Source organism: Rhinopithecus roxellana, chromosome 1 (assembly GCF_007565055.1).
Source record: "Rhinopithecus roxellana isolate Shanxi Qingling chromosome 1, ASM756505v1, whole genome shotgun sequence".
Classification (NCBI taxonomy): Eukaryota; Metazoa; Chordata; class Mammalia; order Primates; family Cercopithecidae; genus Rhinopithecus; species Rhinopithecus roxellana.
In genome coordinates this window covers 185,818,792-185,832,331 of record NC_044549.1, presented here as the reverse complement: position 1 = coordinate 185,832,331, position 13,540 = coordinate 185,818,792, and positions in this window count along the sequence as shown.

Below are 13,540 nucleotides of genomic sequence, written 5' to 3'. Positions count from 1 at the left end.
AATATTTTGTTGATGATATTCACATCTACATTCATGAGGGACCAAGGTCTTCAGTTTTCTTTTCATGTAATGTCTTTCCTGGTTTTAAAATTATGGTAATGCTGTCTTCATTAAATGAGTTAGAAATTGATCCCTTCTCTTCTATTTTCTGAATGATATTGTGTAGAAATAATATTTCATCCCCAAGTATTTGGTGTAATTTATTAGTTGACACTATCTGGGCCTAAAGATTTTTTGTTTACTGTTGTTGAAAGGATTTTCAATGACAACTTTAATTCCTTTAATAAACATAGGGCACTTTTAGTTATCTATTCCTTTAATTGAGTTTTAATAACTTGTGCTTTTCAAGAATTTGGTTAATTTTTATCTTAGTTCTCAAATGTATAGGCTTAGAGTTTTTCATAATATTCTCTTAGTGTTGTGGGCTTTGTTGTTGTTTTCGTTTTTTAATGTCTGTGGACTTTGCAGTGATGGCCCTCTTTTATATCAATAATTTTGTCTTTTCCTCTTTTTTCTTCCTCAGACTGGCTAGAAATTTATGTTTCATTGACAACTTTTAAAAAATAGCTTTTGGTTTCAATGATTTTTTTCTCTTTTTAAAAAATTCATTTATTTCTGCTCTTTGTTATTTCTTTTTTCTGTTTTCTTCGAGTTGGCATTTGCTCCTCTCTAATTTCTTAAGGTGGAAACTTAGATTAGTGATTTGAGACTTTTCTCCTTTTCTAATACAGTCATGTGCTGCGTAACAACATTTTGGTCAATATGCATCAATAGTCCCATAAGATTATAATGGAACTGAAAAATTCCTATTGCCTAATGATGTAGCCATTTTAAGGGCATAGCGCTACATATTATTCATGTGTTTGTTGTGATGCTGATGTAAACAAACCCACTGTGCTGCCAGTAGTGTGAAAGTATAGCAATACAATTATGTATGGTACATAATACTTGATAATGAGTGGCCATGTTACTGATTTTTGTGTTTACTGTACTATACTCTTTTTCATTATGTTAGGGTGTATTCCTATTAAAAAAAAAAAAACTTAACTGTAAAATAGGCTCAGGCATGATCTTCAGAAGATACCCCAGAAGAAGGCATTGTTTTCATAGAAGATGGTAGCTCTCTTTGCCTGTTACTGTCCCTTTAGACCTTCCAGTAGGACAAGATGTGAAAGTGAAAGGCTGTGATATTGATTCTGAGGCTGTGTAGGTCTAGGCTGATGTGTCTTAGTTTTTCAAAACTAAATGTTTGTGTGTTTGTGTCTTAGTTTTTAACAAAAAAAATAAAAAGTAAAAAAAAAAATAGAAAACAGCTTATAGAATAAGGATAAAGAAAAAATACTTTTGTATAGCGGTACAATGTGTTTGTGTTTTAAGCTAACTGCTATTACAAGAGTCAAAAGTTAAAAAGATTGAAAAGCTTATAAAGCAAAACAAGATATGGTAACCTAAGCTTAATTTATTATTGAAAAATATTTTAAAATAAATTTGGTGTAGCCTAAGTGTACACTGTTTATAAAGTCTACAGTTGTGTACAATAATGTCCTAGGCCATTACATTTACCACCACTCACTCACTTACTCACCCAGAGCAACTTCCAGTCCTTAAGCTCTATTCATGGTAAGCGCCCTGTACAGGTATACCATTTTAAAAATCTTTTATACTGTATTTTCATTGTACCTTTTCTATGTTTACATACATTTAGATATATAAATGCCATTGTGTTACAATTCCCTACAGTATTCAATGTAGTAACATGCTGTACAGGTTTGTAGCCTAGGAGCAATGGGCTATGCTATGTAGCCTAGGTAAGTAGTAGGCTATACTATCTAGATTTATGTACACTCTGTGATGTTTACACTACAATGAAATTGCCTAATGATGCATTTCTTAGAATGTATCTCTGTTGTTAAGTGATGCATGACTGTATAAGCTTTTAATGGTATACATTTCCCCTAAGCAACACTTTAGCTACATTCCACAAATTTTGATAAATTGTAATTTCATTTTCATTCAGTTAAAAATGAATTATTTCATACCAAAATATAAGCTACCAATCCTGACTCAAGACATAGAAAATTTAAACCAATTATAAAAGAAGAGATTATACAAAATTGATCTGAAATCTGCCAGATAGTTCCAAGCTGAGTTTTATTTAGTATATTTTAGTAATAAGATAATTCCAATATTATTAAAACTATTCCAAACCATTTACAGAAGGAAAGTGTTTGTAATTTATTTTATGACATAAATATAACCTTAGCAAAAAAAACTTTATTAAATGAAGGAAAAAATAACCATACTACAGACCAATCTTATTTGTCAAGACAAATATAAAATGATATATGAAATATTATCCATTAGAATCCAGCAGTACATGAAAAGAAGATTATTTTATGATCAAGTAGGGTTTGTTCTAGGAATGCATAGGTTGTCTTGTGTCTGATACTTATCAATGTAATTGATTAATGAACACATTTAGGAGAAAAACGTGATAATTTTAATAAATTTCAAAAATCACAATAAAATTCAGCAGCTATTCTTTTTTTTCAGTATTATTATTATTTTTAAAACATTTTTTAATTATACTTTAAGTTCCAGGGTACATGTGCATAACGTGCAGGTTTGTTACATATGTATACTTGTGCCATGTTGGTGTGCTGCACCCATCAACTCGTCAGCACCCATCAATTCATCATTTATATCAGGTATAACTCCCAATGCAATCCCTCCCCCTTCCCCCCTCCCCATGATAGGCCCCGGTGTGTGATGTTCCCCTTCCCGAGTCCAAGTGATCTCATTGTTCAGTTCCCACCTATGAGTGAGAACATGCGGTGTTTGGTTTTCTGTTCTTGTGATAGTTTGCTAAGAATGATGGTTTCCAGCGGCATCCATGTCCCTACAAAGGACGCAAACTCATCCTTTTTTATGGCTGCATAGTATTCCATGGTGTATATGTGCCACATTTTCTTAATCCAGTCTGTCACAGATGGACATTTGGGTTGATTCCAAGTCTTTGCTATTGTGAATAGTGCCACAATAAACATACGTGTGCATGTGTCTTTATAGCAGTATGATTTATAATCCTTTGGGTATATACCCAGTAGTGGGATGGCTGGGTCATATGGTACATCTAGTTCTAGATCCTTGAGGAATTGCCATACTGTTTTCCATAATGGTTGAACTAGTTTACAATCCCACCAACAGTGTAAAAGTGTTCCTATTTCTCCACATCCTCTCCAACACCTGTTGTTTCCTGACTTTTTAATGATTGCCATTCTAACTGGTGTGAGATGGTATCTCATTGTGCTTTTCATTTGCATTTCTCTGATGGCCAGTGGTGATGAGCATTTTTTCATGTGTCTGTTGGCTGTATGAATGTCTTCTTTTGAGAAGTGTCTGTTCATATCCTTTGCCCACTTATTGATGGGGTTGTTTGTATTTTTCTTGTATATTTGTTTAAGTTCTTTGTAGATTCTGGATATTAGCCCTTTGTCAGATGAGTAGATTGCAAAAATTTTCTCCCATTCTGTAGGTTGCCTGTTGACTCTGATGGTAGTTTCTTTTGCTGTGCAGAAGCTCTTTAGTTTAATTAGATCCCATTTGTCAATTTTTGCTTTTGCTGCTGTTGCTTTTGGTGTTTTAGACATGAAGTCCTTGCCCATGCCTATGTCCTGAATGGTATTACCTAGATTTTCTTCTAGGGTTTTTATGGTATTAGGTCTAACATTTAAGTCTCTAATCCAACTTGAATTAATCTTTGTATAAGGAGTAAGGAAAGGATCCAGTTTCAGCTTTCTACTTATGGCTAGCCAATTTTCCCAGCACCATTAATTACACAGGGAATCCTTTCCCCATTTCTTGTTTCTCTCAGGTTTGTCAAAGATCAGATGGCTGTAGATGTGTGGTATTATTTCTGAGGACTCTGTTCTGTTCCATTGGTCTATAGCTCTGTTTTGGTACCAGTACCATGCTGGTTTGGTTACTGTCGCTTTGTAGTATAGTTTGAAGTCAGGTAGCGTGACGCCTCCAGCTTTGTCCTTTTGACTTAGGATTGTCTTGGCAATGTGGGCTCTTTTTTGGTTCCATATGAACTTTAAGGCCGTTTTTTCCAATTCTGTGAAGAAACTCATTGGTAGCTTGATGGGGATGGCATTGAATCTATAAATAACCTTGGGCAGTATGGCCATTTTCATGATATTGATTCTTCCTATCCATGAGCATGGTATGTTCTTCCATTTGTTTGTGTCCTCTTTGATTTCACTGAGCAGTGGTTTGTAGTTCTCCTTGAAGAGGTCCTTTACATCCCTTGTAAGCTGGACTCCTAGGTATTTTATTCTCTTTGAAGCAATTGTGAATGGAAGTTCATTCCTGATTTGGCTCTCTGTTTGTCTGTTACTGGTGTATAAGAATGGTTGTGATTTTTGCACATTAATTTTGTATCCTGAGACTTTGCTGAAGTTGCTTATCAGCTTAAGGAGATTTTGGGCTGAGACGATGGGGTTTTCTAAATATACAATCATGTCATCTGCAAACAGGGACAATTTGACATCTTCTTTTCCTAACTGAATACCCTTGATTTCTTTCTCTTGCCTGATTGCCCTAGCCAGAACTTCCAACACTATGTTGAATAGGAGTGGTGAGAGAGGGCATCCCTGTCTTGTGCCAGTTTTCAAAGGGAATTTTCCCAGTTTTTGCCCATTCAGTATGATATTAGCTGTGGGTTTGTCATAAATGGCTCTTATTATTTTGAGGTACGTTCCATCAATACCGAATTTATTGAGCGTTTTTAGCATGAAGAGCTGTTGAATTTTGTCAAAAGCCTTTTCTGCATCTATTGAGATAATCATGTGGTTCTTGTCTTTGGTTCTGTTTATATGCTGGATTACGTTTATTGATTTGCGAATGTTGAACCAGCCTTGCATCCCAGGGATGAAGCCCGCGTGATCATGGTGGATAAGCTCTTTGATATGCTGCTGAAATCCGATTTGCCAGTATTTAATTGAGGATTTTTGCATCGATGTTCATCAGGGATATTGGTCTAAAATTCTCTCTTTTTGCTGTGTCTCTGCCAGGCTTTGTTATCAGGATGATGTTGGCCTCATAAAATGAGTTAGGGAGGATTCCGCTCTTTTTCTATTGATTGGAATAGTTTCAGAAGGAATGGTACCAGCTCCTCCTTGTACCTCTGGTAGAATTCAGCTGTGAATCCATCTGGTCCTGGACATTTTTTGGTTTGTAGGCTATTAATTATTGCCTCAATTTCAGAGCCTGCTATTGGTCTATTCAGGGATTCAACTTCTTCCTGGTTTAGTCTTGGAAGAGTGTAAGTGTCCAGGAAATTATCCATTTCTTCTAGATTTTCTAGTTGATTTGCATAGAGGTGCTTATAGTATTCTCTGATGGTAGTTTGTATTTCTGTGGGGTCGGTGGTGATATCCCCTTTATCATTTTTTACTGCGTGTATTTGATTCCTCTCTCTTTTCTTCTTTATTAGTCTTGCTAGCTGTCAATTTTGTTGATCTTTTCAAAAACCAACTCCTGGATTCATTGATTTTTTGGAGGGTTTTTTGTGTCTCTATCTCCTTCAGTTCTGCTCTGATCTTAGTTATTTCTTGCCTTCTGCTAGCTTTTGAATGTGTTTGCTCTTGCCTCTCTAGTTCTTTTAATTGTGATGTTAGAGTGTCCATTTTAGATCTTTCCTGCTTTCTCTTGTGGGCATTTAGTGCTATAAATTTCCCTCTACACACTGCTTTAAATGTGTCCCGGAGATTCTGGTATGTTGCATCTTTGTTCTCATTGGTTTCAAAGAACATCTTTATTTCTGCCTTCATTTCGTTATGTACCCAGTAGTCATTCAGGAGCAGGTTGTTCAGTTTCCATGTAGTTGAGCGGTTTTGATTGAGTTTCTTAGTCCTGAGTTCTAGTTTGATTGCACTGTGGTCTGAGAGACAGTTTTTTATAATCTCTGTTCTTTTACATTTGCTGAGGAGTGCTTTACTTCCAAGTATGTGGTCAATTTTGGAATAAGTGCGATGTGGTGCTGAGAAGAATGTATATTCTGTTGATTTGGGGTGGAGAGTTCTATAGATGTCTATTAGGTCCGCTTGGTGCAGAGATGAGTTCAATTCCTGGATATCCTTGTTAACTTTCTGTCTCGTTGATCTGTCTAATGTTGACAGTGGAGTGTTGAAATCTCCCATTATTATTGTATGGGAGTCTAAGTCTCTTTGTAAGTCTCTAAGGACTTGCTTTATGAATCTGGGTGCTCCTGTATTGGGTGCATATATATTTAGGAGAGTTAGCTCTTCCTGTTGAATTGATCCCTTTACCATTATGTAATGGCCTTCTTTGTCTCTTCTGATCTTTGATGGTTTAAAGTCTATTTTATCAGAGACTAGTATGGCAACCCCTGCTTTTTTGTGTTCTCCATTTGCTTGGTAGATCTTCCTCCATCCCTTTATTTTGAGCCTATGTATGTCTCTGCATGTGAGATGGGTCTCCTGAATACAGCAGACTGATGGGTCTTGACTCTTTATCCAGTTTGCCAGTCTGTGTCTTTTAATTGGAGCATTTAGTCCATTTACATTTAAGGTTAATATTGTTATGTGTGAACTTGATCCTGCCATTATGATATAAACTGGTTATTTTGCTCGTTAGTTGATGCAGTTTCTTCCTAGCCTCGATGGTCTTTACATTTTGGCATGTTTTTGCAATGGCTGGTACCAGTTGTTCCTTTCCATGTTTAGGGCTTCCTTCAGGGTCTCTTGTGAGGCAGGTCTGGTAGTGACAAAATCTCTAAACATTTGCTTATCTGTAAAGGATTTTCTTTCTCCTTCACTTATGAAACTTAGTTTGGCTGGATATGAAATTCTGGGTTGAAAATTCTTTTCTTTAAGAACGTTGAATATTGGCCCCCACTCTCTTCTGGCTTGTAGAGTTTCTGCCGAGAGATCTGCTGTTAGTCTGACGGGCTTCCCTTTGTGGGTAACCCGACCTTTCTCTCTGGCTGCCCTTAAGATTTTTTCCTTCATTTCAACTTTGGTGAATCTGGCAATTATGTGTCTTGGAGTTGCTCTTCTTGAGGAGCATCTTTGTGACTTTCTCTGTATTTCCTGAGTTTGAATGTTGGCCTGCCCTACTAGGTTGGGGAAGTTCTCCTGGATGATATCCTGAAGAGTGTTTTCCAACTTGGTTCCATTTTCCCCCTCACTTTCAGGCACCCCAATCAGACGTAGATTTGGTCTTTTTACATAATCCCATACTTCTTGCAGGCTTTGTTCATTTCTTTTTCTTCTTTTTTCTTTTGGTTTCTCTTTTCGCTTCATTTCATTCATTTGATCCTCAATCGCTGATACTCTTTCTTCCAGTTGATCGAGTCAGTTACTGAAGCTTGTGCATTTGTCACGTATTTCTCGTGTCATGGTTTTCATCTCTGTCATTTCGTTTATGACCTTCTCTGCATTAATTAGTCTAGCTGTCAATTCTTCCACTCTTTTTTCAAGATTTTTAGTTTCTTTGCGCTGGGTACGTAATTCCTCCTTTAGCTCTGAGAAGTTTGATGGACTGAAGCCTTCTTCTCTCATCTCGTCAAAGTCATTCTCTGACCAGCTTTGATCTGTTGCTGGCGATGGGCTGCACTCCTTTACAGGGGGAGATGCGCTCTTATGTTTTGAATTTCCAGCTTTTCTGCCCTGCTTTTTCCCAATCTTTGTGGTTTTATCTGCCTCTGGTCTTTGATGATGGTGACGTACTGATGGGGTTTTGGTATAGGTGTCCTTCCTGTTTTATAGTTTTCCTTCTAGCAGTCAGGACCCTCAGCTGTAGGTCTGTTGGAGATTGCTTGAGGTCCACTCCAGACCCTGTTTGCCTGGGTATCAGCAGCAGAGGTTGCAGAAGATAGAATATTGCTGAACAGCGAGTGTACCTGTCTAATTCTTACTTTGGAGGCTTCCTCTCAGGGGTGTACTCCACCCTGTGAGGTGTGGGGAGTCAGACCACCCCTAGTGGGGGATGTCTCCCAGTTAGGCTACTCAGGGGTCAGTGACCCACTTGAGCAGGCAGTCTGTCCGTTCTGAGATCTCAACCTCCGTGTTGGGAGATCCACTGCTCTCTTCAAAGCTGTCAGACAGAGTAGTTTGCGTCTGCAGAGGTTCCTGCTGCTTTTGTTGTTGTTGTTGTTAACTGTGCCCTGTCCCCAGAGGTGGAGTCTACAGAGACTGGCAGGTTTCCTTGAGCTGCTGTGAGCTCCACCCAGTTCAAGCTTCGCAGTGGCTTTGTTTACCTACTTAAGCCTCAGCAATGGCGGGCGCCCCTCCCCCAGCCTCACTGCTGCCTTGCGGTTAGATCGCGGACTGCTGTGTTAGCAATGAGGGAGGCTCCGTGGGCGTGGGACCCTCCCGGCCAGGTGTGGGATATATTCTCCTGGTGTGCCCGTTTGCTTAAAGCGCAGTATTGGAGTGGGAGTCACCCGATTTTCCAGGTGTTGTGTGTCTCAGTTCCCCTGGCTAGGAAAAGGGATTCCCTTCCCCCTTGTGCTTCCCAGGTGAGGGGATGCCTCGCCCTGCTTCAGCTCTCGCTGGTCGGGCTGCAGCAGCTGACCAGCACCGATTGTCTGGCACTCCCTAGTGAGATGACCCCAGTACCTCAGTTGAAAATGCAGAAATCACCGGTGTTCTGTGTCGCTCGCGCTGGGAGTTGGAGACTGGAGCTGTTCCTATTCGGCCATCTTGCTCCGCCCCTCTCAGCAGCTATTCTTAATAAAAGCTACAGTTAAAGCAAGGAATATAAGAAAACTCCTTAAATATAATAAAAATTATGTATAAAAACTAACATCAAATTATTTACCAAAAACTAACATCACTCTTGGTGATATAACACTAAAGCCATTTCCATTAAAATCAACACTGTTTTGGAAGTTCAAGTAAATTCAAAAGTAAAATATAAAAATAATAAATATCACAAAAATAGAATTTGCTTCTATTGATAACATTATTGTATATATATATATATATCAGAAACAAAGAGTTTAGTAAAATAACTACTAGTTAGTAATGGAATTAATAGAGTAGCTTAATAAAAGATAAATAATGTAAAGTCAATAGAATTATCTACTAGTTACAACAAATTATAAGAAATGATTCTATACACAGTGATACAAATTATCAAGTTTTTGAGATAAATCTGACATATATGGTGTAGAATGTATGCTCAGAGAAGTATCAAACCTTAATGAAAGACAAAATCTGATCAAACTGAAATGTACCATGTTCTTGGATAAGAAGACTTAATATCACCCAAAATATCAATTCAATCAAGTATCATTTGTTTTTGTTTTGAAGAGTTGGCATGGGGGATCATGTTAACATTGCTATAGAAGAAAAAGTGCCTAAGAATGGCCAACATTATTAAGAAATTAGATAATGTTCAGGAAGTTTGCATCACATTGTTAAAAAATTAAAATAAAAAGTTCATTGAAAGATAAGTAAGAGTGCAGAAATAGATGTTGATATATAAGTGAATTTATTTATTTACTTATTTGTTTTTATTATACTTTAAGTTCTAGGGTACATGTGCACAACGTGCAGGTCTGTTACATAGGTATACATGTGCCATGATGGTTTGTTGCATCCATCAATCCATCATTTGCATTAGGTATTTCTCCTAATGCTACCCCTCTCCCAGTCCCCCACTCCATGACAGGCTCTGGTGTGTGATGTTCCCTGCCCTGTGTTCAAGTGGTCTCATTGTTCAATTTCCACCTATGAGTGAGAACATGTGGTGTTTGATTTTCTGTCCTTGAGACAGTTTGCTGAGAATGATGGTTTCCAGCTTCATCTATGTCCCTGCAAAGGACATGAACTCATCATTTTTATGGCCGCATAGTATTCCATGGCGTATATGTGCCCCCATGTTTTCTTAATCCAGTCTATCATTGATGGACATTTGGGTTGGTTCCAAGTCTTTGCTATTGTGAATAGTGCCACAATAAACATACGTGTGCATGTGTCTTTATAGTAGAATGATTTATAATTCTTTGGGTATATACCCAGTAATGGGATGAATGGGTCAAATGGTATTTCTAGTTCTTGATCCTTGAGGAATCACCACACCGTGTTTCACAATGGTTGAACTAATTTACACTCCCACCAACAGTGTAAAAGCATTCCTGTTTCTCCACATGCTCCCCACCATCTGTTGTTTCCTGACTTTTTAATGATTGCCATTCTAAATGGTGTGAGATGGTATCTCATTGTGGTTTTGATTTGCATTGATCTGATGACCAGTGGTGATGAGCATTTTTTCATGTGTCTGTTGGCTGCATAAATGTCTTCTTCTGAGAAGTGTCTGTTCATATCTTTTGTCCACTTTTTGATGGGGTTTTTTCTTGTAAATTTGTTTAAATTCTTTGTAGATTCTGGATACTAGCCCTTTGTCAGATAGGTAGATTGCAAAGATTTTCTCCCCATTCTGTAGGTTGCCTGTTCACTCTGATGGTAGTTTCTTTTGCCATGCAGAAGCTCTTTAGTTTAGTTAGATCCCATTTCTCTATTCTGGCTTTTGTTGCCATTGCTTTTGGTGTTTTAGTCATGAAGTCCTTGCCCATGCCTATGTCCTGAATGATATTGCCTAGGTTTTCTAGGGTTTTTATGGTTTTAGGTCTAACATTTAATTCTTTAATCCACCTTGAATTAATTTTTGTATAAGGCATAAGGAAGAGATCCAATTTCAGCTTTCTACATATGTCCAGCCAGTTTTCCCAGCAACACTTATTAAATAGGGAATCCTTTCCCCATTTCTTCTTTTTGTCAGGTTTGTGAAAGATTAGATGGTTGTAGACGTGTGAGGCCTCTATTCTGTTCCATTGGTCTATATATCTGTTTTGGTACCAGTACCATGCTGTTTTGGTTACTGTCACCTTGTAGTATAGTTTGAAGTCAGGTAACGTGATGCCTCCAGCTTTGTTCTTTTTGCTTAGGATTGTCTTGGAAATGAGGTCTCTTTTTTGGTTCCATATGAACTTTAAAGTAGTTTTTTTCCAATGTGCAAAGAAAGTCATTGGTAGCTTGATGGGGATGGCATTGAATCCATAAATTACCTTGGGGAATATGGCCATTTTCATGATATTGATTCTTCCTATCCATGAACATGGAATGTTCTTCCATTTGTTTGTGTCCTCTTTTATTTCATTGAGCATTGGTTTGTAGTTCTCCTTGAAGAGGTCCTTTACATCCCTTGTAAGTTAGATTCCTAGGTATTTTATTCTCTTTGTAGCAATTGTCAGTGGGAGTTCACTCATGATTTGGCTCTCTGTTTGTTTGTTATTGGTGTATAGGAATGTCTGTGATTTTTGCACATCGATTTTGTAGCCTGAGACTTTGCTGAAGTTGTTCATCAGCTTAAGGAGATTTTGGGCTGAGACAGTGGGGCTTTCTAAATACACAATCATGTCATCTGCAAACAGGGACATTTGACTTCCTCTTTTCCTAATTGAATACCCTTTATTTCTTTCTCTGGCCTGATTGCCCTGGCCAGAACTTCCAACACTATGTTGAATAGGAGTGGTGAGAGAGGGCGTCCTTGTCTTGTGCCAGTTCTCAAAGGAAATGTTTCCAGTTTTTGCCTATTCAGTATGATTTTGGCTGTGTGTTTGTCAAAAGTAGCTCTTATTATTTTGAGATACATTCCTTCAATCCCTAGTTTATTGAGAGTTTTTAGCATGAAGAGCTGTTGAATTTTGTCCAAGGCCTTGTCTGCATCTACTGGGATAATCATGTGGTTTTTGTTGTTGGTTCTGTTTATTGATTTGCGTATGTTGAACCAACCGTGCATCCCAGGGATGAAGCCAATTTGATCATGGAGGATAAGCTTTTTGATGTGCTGCTGGGTTTGGTTTGCCAGTATTTTATTTTATTTTTTTATTTTATTATTATTATTTTTTATTATACTTAAAGTTCTAGGGTACATGTACACAATGTACAGGTTTGTTACATATGTATACATGTGCCATGTTGGTGTGCTGCATCTATTAACTCGTCATTTACATTAGGCATATCTCCTAATGTTATCCCTCCCCTCTAACCTCTTCCCACAATAGGATCTGGTGTGTGATGTTCCCCTTCCTGTGTCCAAATAATCTCATTGTTCAATTCCCACCTAAGAGTGAGAACATGTGGTACTTGGTTATCTGTTCTTGCGATAGTTTGCTAAGAATGGTGGTTTCCAGCTGCATCCATGTCCCTACAAAGGACATGAACTCATCCTTTTTTATGGCTGCATAGTATTCCACGGTGTATATGTGCCACATTTTCTTAATCCAGTCTGTCACTGATGGACATCTGGATTGACTCCAAGTCATTGCTATTGTGAATAGTGCTGCAATAAACACACATGTGCATGTGGGTTTATAGCAGCATGACTTATAATCCTTTGGGTATATCCTCAATAATGGGATGGCTGGGTCAAATGGTATTTCTAGTTCTAGATTCTTGAGGAATCGTCACACTGTTTTCCACAATGGTTGAACTATTTTACAGTCCCATCAACAGTGTAAAAGTGTTTCTATTTCTCCACATCCTCTCCAGCACCTGTTGTTTCCTGATTTTTTAATGATTGCCATTCTAACTGGTGTGGGATGATATCTCATTGTGCTTTTCATTTGCATTTCTCTGATGGTGAGTGATGATGAGCATTTTTTCATGTGTCTGTTGGCTGTATGAATGTCTTCTTTAGAGAAGTGTCTGTTCATATCCTTTGCCCACTTTTTGATGGGGTTGTTTGGTTTTTTTCTTGTAAATTTGACTGAGTTCTTTATAGGTTCTGGATATTAGTCCTTTGTCAGATGAGTAGATTGCAAAAATTTTCTCCCATTCTGTAGGTTGCCTGTTCACTCTGATGGTAGTTTCTTTTGCTGTGCAGAAGCTCTTTAGTTTAATTAGATCCCATTTGTCAATTTTGGCTTTTGTTGCCATTGCTTTTGGTGTTTCAGACACGAAGCCCTTGCCCAAGCCTATGTCATGAATGGTATTCCCTAGGTTTTCTTCTAGGGTTTTTATGGTATTAGGTCTAACATTTAAGTCTCTAATCCATCTTGATTTATTTTCGTATAAGGAGTAAGGAAAGGATCCAGTTTCAGCTTTCTCCTTATGGCTAGCCAATTTTCCCAGCACCATTTATTACACAGGGAATCCTTTCCCCATTTCTTGTTTTTGTCAGGTTTGTCGAAGATCAGGTGGCTGTAGATGTGTGGTATTATTTCTGAGGGCTCCATTCTGTTCCATTGGTCTATATCTCTGTTTTGGTACCAGTACCATGCTGGTTTGGTTACTGTCGCCTTGTAGTATAGTTTGAAGTCAGGTAGCATGATGCCTCCAGCTTTGTTCTTTTGGCTTAGGATTTTCTTGGCAATGCGGGGTCTTTTTTGGTTCCATATGAACTTTAAAGCAGTTTTTTCCAATTCTGTGAAGAAAGTCATTGGTCGCTTAGTGAGGATGGCATTGAATCTATAAATAACCTTGGGCAGTATGGCCATTTTCACAAT